Raw genomic sequence first — 7,194 nt, forward strand, 5'->3', positions numbered from 1 at the left:
GCCCGTGCCACTGTGTCCAGCTCTTCTGTTTTTTTCAGTACGGGGTTCGAACTCAGGATCTTGCAATTGTGAGGCAGGCGCAGCCCCACTGAGCTACATCCCCAGCCCTCTTTTAACCATTTAAGAAGCAGTTTCCTTTTCCTCTGGCTCTCCCCTTTTTCCAGTGTTTCAAATCCCATTCTGCATTTTCAGCAGCGTCTCTTCCCCAGAACACTCACTTCTATGTTCTCTTCTGTTCTGCTTTAGTGTTTTTCTTCCAGTCACAGCCCAACTTTTGCCAGCTCCCTCATTGTCTGGCCCTTCTCTGCACTCCGGTTTTGTTTCTTCTTGCTGGGGACTGAACCCAGGGCCTGTGTGTGCTAAGCATGTGGTTTTACACCCCCAGCCCTGTGCTCTGGTTTCATGAAAGTTTTTTTTTTTAACTTAAAAATGAAATAGTTAATCAAAATTTCACCCACTTCATGAAATTTTCTGGGACTTTTCTTCAATTTTCATAGATTTATTTTGTTTCTGGGCCAGGGATTTAGCTCAGTGGTGCCATGCCTGAGTTCAAACCTCAGAACTAAAAAAAAAAAAAAAAAAAAAAAAAAATTAGTTTTTTCTCTTCTTTTTTCTCCTGGTATCTTTGCCCAAAGCCCCCACAGATTCTTCTTTGATTATTCACCACTGACCAAGAGGAGATTTCCAGGTGGAGTAAGGCCAGGGCCCTCTCCAAGGAGGGTGGAGGCAGGGCGGGCCATCACCGCCAGGCTGTTGAAGGCAACCCCCCCACCCCTGTCAGTGTCCACAGAGCCACTTGGCAAAGACTATGAGGCTCCCTGGTTGCAGAAGATTCAGAAAATCTTGGTATAATAATTAGGTAACCACTCATCTAGCAAGAAGAGACTTCTGTGGATATGTACAACTGGAGTACAGACTTTTTGGGTTTTTTTTGTTGTTGTTTTTTTGAGACAGGGTTCACTGTGTAGTTGAGACTGACCTGGAACTCACTATGTAGCCCAGGCTGGTCTCCAACTCACAGCGATCCTCCTGCCTCAGCCTCCCAAGTGCTGGGATTACAGGCATGCACCACCATGCCCGGCTTGGAGTACAGACTTTTACAATTAGTTTATAGAAGCCACTAAACAACTGTGCATAGTAGCACAGGCATATCATCCCAGCACTCGGGAGGCTGAGGCAGGAGGATCATATGGAGTTCAAGACCAGCTAGGCCTACACAGTGAGTTCAAAGCCGGCCTGAACTACATAGCTAGATCCTGTCTCAAAAAATAGACAAACAAAAAAGAAGAAGGAGGAGGAGGAGGAAGAGGAGGAGAAGAAGAAGAGGAAGAAGAAAACACTCAATAAGCAAACAATTACAACAAATCCAGGGAGAGAGAGAAGAATCTTATCTCTACAGTTATCAAAAAAATGTGCATTTTTTTAAAAATAAATTGAGAAATGAAATATCTCAAAGACTGTCTTCAGGGCCGGGGATTTAGCTCAGTGGTGTCACCACCTGCCTCACAAGTGCAAGGTCCCGAGTTCGATCCCCGGTACCAAAAAAGACTGTCTTCAGCCAGGCCCAGGGATTCATGCCTGTTATCCCAGGTACCTGGGGAAGACTGAACGTTTGAGGCCAGCCTGGGCAACTTTGTGAGACTCTGTCTTAAGATAAACTCTAAGAAAGTACTGGGATGTAGCTTAGGGTGGAGCGCCTGGCTAGCATGAACAAGGACCGGTCCAATCCCGTGCCGCCAAAAAACAATCACAGACCAAAACCTCTAGTACCTGGAGTGGAGTGTTACTGGGGAGGTGCGACAGCAGGTTTAAGTAGGAAAAGGAATCGGCGAACTTGAAGCGATTATCAAGTCTGAGGAGGGCAGGAAAACGAAGAGAATCTGGTCTGTAGATCTCGGACAGCAGCGCACTGTACAAAATGGGAAGCCTAAGAGCAGAGAAGGCACAGAGACATGCTTGAAATAATGGCCCCAAATTGTGGAATACTGTAAAGAACACTGACCTGCTTCAAGCAGGAAGGACTCACAGAGCCACACCTAGACGCTCCTTCCTCAAACTGCTGTGAGTGTTCAGGCTTCACGCTCAGGCCCGAGCACGGAGAAACGGAACTGTGTGTGTTGTCACTTGGTTTCAGTTTATTAAAACTGCTATGTCTTCTCCATCTTTATTGTCCGATTTCCAGCGGTTTAATGTGGGCATCTTGATTGTTTCATTTCTTCAACAGTCGTTCTGATGTCCTGCGTTTTGTTGCTTATTTCATAAAAAATGTTACTCAGCCAAGAAACAAATCGCCGAAAATCAAAGCCAGAATGAATTTTTTTTTAGTTAATGCAAACAAACTCTATTTATAAAGGACTCTTAAAGTCACTGTCTCATGCCAAATCCCGTTGTGACCCTTGGGCTAGAAGAGATCACAAACTCAAAGCTGTTGAAGCATTTTGGCTAATTAAAAGCTAGGAAAGATTGGGACAGTTTTACACATGGGCAATCAAAAATAAAACAAAAGAAAAAAGATACGGAAGCCAGTCTTCCGGGCGCTGTTCACAAGTCCATCGCTGACCTGAGCCACACTCAGTCTGCGAGAGGCGGTGCCCACGGAGAGGGGCGGAGAACCGCAGACTTGGGCCGTGCCACTTCCACCAGGCACCGTCTGTCTACACTAGGCCTGCTGCAGCCAGAAATTTGGAAATAACAAAACAGAAGCAACTCATACGTGGGGAAGCTGATGAGATTTAACAACTAATCTCTCACCAGGGACTATGGTGCCCTGAAGGCAGAAGGACAATATATTAAAAATGCTGAAGGAAAAAAAAAAGAAAAAAACAAACCCCCCGACAATCAATGATTTTATGCCTAGCAGAGAAACCCTTCAAAGATGAATGAGAAAGCCAGGTGTGATGGTGCATACTTGTAATTCCAGCTACTCAGGAGGCTGAGGCAGGAGGATCGGATCACAAGTACAAGGCCAGCCAGGGCAACTTGGCAAGATCCTGCCTCAAAACAATAGAAAAAGCTGGGGATATAGCTCAATGCTCCCTAAGCTCCACTCCAAAAAGAAAAGAAAAAGAGAGAAAAAATTAAGCCAGTGTGGCAGTGGATGCCTGTGGTCCTGATATAGGAGGCAGGGTGGCTGGGGAGATGAGCAGGACCCGTTGATCTCAGGATCTCAGAGCAGCGTGGGGCCCATCCTGGATATGTCCAAGGTGCCAAAGGGCCGGCCACCGCAGAAAGCCACATTTGTACAGCGGCCTCCGCTGTGTCTGAACATGGTGTGTACTTCTATTTTTGCCTTTACTCTCTTTGTTCAGCCTAGGTCTGCTCTGCAGAGCTGGATTCTCCCATACCCGTTTTACCCTGTACTTTTCAAATAAACTTCTGGCACTGTTTTTGACTTGTTTGTCCAATTTCTCTCTCTCTCTCTCTCTCTCTCTCTCGGTACCAGGGATTGAATTCGGGTCCTTGCACTTGTGAGGCAGGCGGTGGAACCACTGAGCTAAATCGCCAGCCCCCTGGAATACTTTTAACTGGTGAGCCATTCCTAAGAAACTACCCTGTAACAGGTGCTTGAACCCATGAGTTCGAGACAAGCCTGGACAACAGAGTAAGACTTTGTCTCAAAAACCAAAACAAAATGATGTGAAATTTGGAAAATGGCAGATTTAAATTCTATCTTATTACTAATTACATAAAATTTGAATTAATTCAATACTCTAATTAAAAGACAAAGATTAACGGAATGAATTTTTATATTTTATTTATTTTTCTTTTATTTTGAGACAGGGTCTCACTTTGTAGCTCAGGCTGGCCTTGGATTCATAGCAATCCTCCTGCCTCAGCCTCTTAGGAAACTAGGAAAAGAAGGTCAAATTAAACCCAAAGTAAGCCAAGAAATAAAATGATAAAGGTTACAGTGTCCACAAATATAGAATAGAAAGCAACAAAGAAAATTGATGAAACCTTCGTTTGGGTGGTTCTGGGGATGTTCTCCAGGCCTTCTGTTAGGCAAGCACGCTACCACTGAGCTTCTGGCCCAGGTCAAAATCTAGGTTTTGAAAAGATCAACAAAGTTGACAACAGGCACTCGTCTTCTCCCATCATGCAGTCTGGTTTCTGCAGATCTAAGGCTTCAGTTTCTCTTGCTGCATGACACCACCCTCAAACCTAGTGTCTTGAGAGAGCAGCAGCCACTTACTTGCTGAAGATTCTGGGTTTTGGGAAGGGCTTAGAGGGGGCACGACTCAACTCTGCCCCTTGTGGTGGTGTCGGGGATTTCATCCTCGGAAAGTGCCCCAAGATCGGAGCGAGCACAGTAACTGAGACCCCAGGAGTGTATACGCAGTTAAGATAAAGGACTACAGTAGGGGTACCCATTTGAACCTAGAAAATGTTGAGTTAAAAAAGCAAGTTATAAGGCTTTGAAACTACATATACCAAAGAATGCTTCTGACATCAGTAGAGAAAGGATTCCTCGGAAGGATGTTGGGTGATTCACAGAATCGCTGGGGGCTCAAGAACCAAGCCCCAAGATAAACCGCGTGACTGTGTCAGCCCGTGTCGGCTGCCGTGGCTGTCACCAGTGGGCTCCAGGGGAGCGGGGGAAGCTGCCCCTGACACCAGAGAAACCCTGCCACAAGTCTGCCTCCAGCGGCCACTGCTTCTCAGCAACGCCGAGTTAGGCGGAGTTGGGCGTGTGACTGGCAGTGCACACGCGACCTGCTTTGACCAGGGGTTCAAAGGGCTGCATAGCTCTCCTGCCTGAAAAACCCACAGGTCCCAGTGCAGTAGGGCAGGTGGCCGTGGCAACACACACAAGTAGCAAACACAAGATCATTCATGAGAATAAGGCTGCAGCAGGGAGGCACCTCGGAGGAAGGAGGGCAGAGGAGATGGGGACTTCAGTCGAATGCCTAACATGTTCTTAAAAACGAACTCTCTATAACAAAGAGGGCAAAAATGTTAACAGCTAGCTGGGCAGGGTGATGCGTACCTGTAATCTTGGCTATCCAGGAGGCTGAGGCAGGAGGCTCATGAGCTTGAGGCCAACCTGGGCAATTTAGGGAGAGCTTGCCTAGGATAAGGTCCTGGGCTCCATCCCTAGTACTGCAGGAAAAAAAGTTAACACTTGTTTATGCTTGGCAGTGGGTATACGGGTATCATTATCAGTATATTGATCTCTATGTTGAAAATACTCCTGATTTCAAATGAGGTGCAGGCGACTCAGGTCTCTGCAGGGGCCTCCTCCCGGGACTGCTGCAGTGTGAGCCCTTCCTGGATCTGCAGAGGGTGGGCGAGGGAAGCTGTGCTTGGCAGCGCCCACCTCCCTGTGTGGTGCTCTCCGTCCATCACGGCAAGGCGGCAGGGACACGGCGGAGGTTGTGATGTCGTGCTGGCCCGGGGTCTGGGAAGGGGCGATTCACTCCATTACTGGAATTCTAAGCCCCTTAACGCGCCTCCCAAGGTATTATCTGCTTTAGGAAAATCAGACAAAAACCCAAGAGAGAACAAGAAATTCAGCCAAGTGGGGAAGAGACACTGCCAATTGTCACAGGCAATTGTGTGTAGACATTGACGGTGCGTGACCGGCAGAAGAGAACTGGCAAGCCTGCTCCCCCACCTAATGTTCAGCAACAGGAAATCAGTCCCCCTGCCCACCCCGCCCCCATAAATGCTTAGCAAATTATTTGAGGGTGACGGGCTTGGAGGACTGCCAAATTATTCATCAACACCTAATGTTCAGCAACAGGAAATCAGTCCCCCTGCCCACCCCGCCCCATAAATGCTTAGCAAATTATTTGAGGGTGACGGGCTTGGAGGACTGCCAAATTATTCATCGGCCAGGGTCGGCACATGTCTGTTTGGCCTACAGCACACTCTCCAAGTCCAATGTGAGCTTAATAAATGCTAGTCAGTATCACTCAACGACAGAAAACCAAATAACCTAAATAAAACACAGGCAGAGAAATTTGCTACTCACTGTCCACCACATTCCTCCAGAGGTGACCCACAAACTGTCAATAAATAAGCACTTGAAAAGGTGCTCCATGTTACTAGCGACAGGGAAATAACTCTAAAAAATTTTAAGAAGTTTTTATTACTGTGTTCGCAGGACATAATGATTAATTTTGGGGAATTGATACATGTACCCAACACATTTTAATTCTGTATTTCCCCTTCCCCCCTTTATCTCTTGCCTCTTTTTTTTTTCTTGGATCTCTTTTTGTTTGCAAGAGATCTTTCTGTTTCCTATTAGCTATCTTTTACTTTTGCCCTTATTTAAACATTAAAAATTCTTTCATATAAGAGAAACCATGCCATATTTAAGCCCGTGGATCTGACTTATTCCACTTAATATTATGTCTTGAGGTGCATCCGTTTTCCTAAAAATGATTCAAGTTATCCTTTTTTTTTTTTTTTTTTTTTTGGTACCAGGGATTGAACTCGGGTCCTTGTGCTCGGGGAACCACTGAGCTAAATCCCCAGCCCCAAATCATCCTTCTTTATAGTGTAGACCTCCGCTGTGCAGAAGGACGTTTTCTTCGTCCGTTCACCTGCTGACGGACACGTAGGTCACTTCCACGACTGAGCCCTTATGAGCTGTGCTGCCATAAACACGGTGAGTGTAGATCGCTGAGGTACGATGCCTTTGAGGCTGCTGGAAAGAGGACAGGAAGTTGACTGCGGGGACCTGCACATCAGAGCCCTAAGATGCCACCTCAGCCCGTCAGCAGGACAGAAAGAGAAAGCGGTGACTGAGTGCTGGGGAGGGCGTGGGGGCACTGGAGACCGTGCGTCGCTAATGGGCTGTAGGTGGTACAACTGCTCTGGAAGGGCGGCAGTCCCCGCACAGAACCGGCTTGTGACCTGGCGATTTTACGTGTTTTGTCCAGAAGAACTGAAAGCAGGGTCTTGAAGAGATATTGTACATTTACGTTCACAGCTACTTTATTCACAACAGCCCAAAGGGGGAAACAGCCCAAGTGTCCATCGACAGATGAAGGGACAAACAATGGATTATGCAGCCTTCTGAAAGGAAATTCTGACAACGCTACCACAGGGCACGCCAAGGGCCAAAGCTAATTGAAACAATCTGGTTGCAAGAACACAGATACTGCTTGATTCCATGATTCCATCTGTATAAAGGTGTCTAGAGTAGTTAAATTCACAGACTTAGGACGATGGTCACGGGGGTGGGTG

General features: G+C 46.8%; 1 long non-coding RNA gene across 1 annotated transcript; it reads right to left on the bottom strand.

The window, feature by feature from the left end:
* Nucleotides 1–524: 524 nt before the first annotated feature.
* LOC117287045 lies at nt 525–2,927 on the bottom strand. Its single transcript, XR_004518219.1, has 3 exons — nt 2,027–2,927; nt 1,771–1,927; nt 525–562 (listed from the first exon to the last, which is right to left on the bottom strand). It is a non-coding gene; the product is annotated as an uncharacterized LOC117287045 (long non-coding RNA).
* Between the last annotated feature and the right edge of the window lie 4,267 nt (nt 2,928–7,194).

Source organism: Fukomys damarensis, unplaced genomic scaffold (assembly GCF_012274545.1).
Source record: "Fukomys damarensis isolate Sample0158 unplaced genomic scaffold, DMR_v1.0_HiC HiC_scaffold_20, whole genome shotgun sequence".
In the NCBI taxonomy this organism is placed as follows: Eukaryota; Metazoa; Chordata; class Mammalia; order Rodentia; family Bathyergidae; genus Fukomys; species Fukomys damarensis.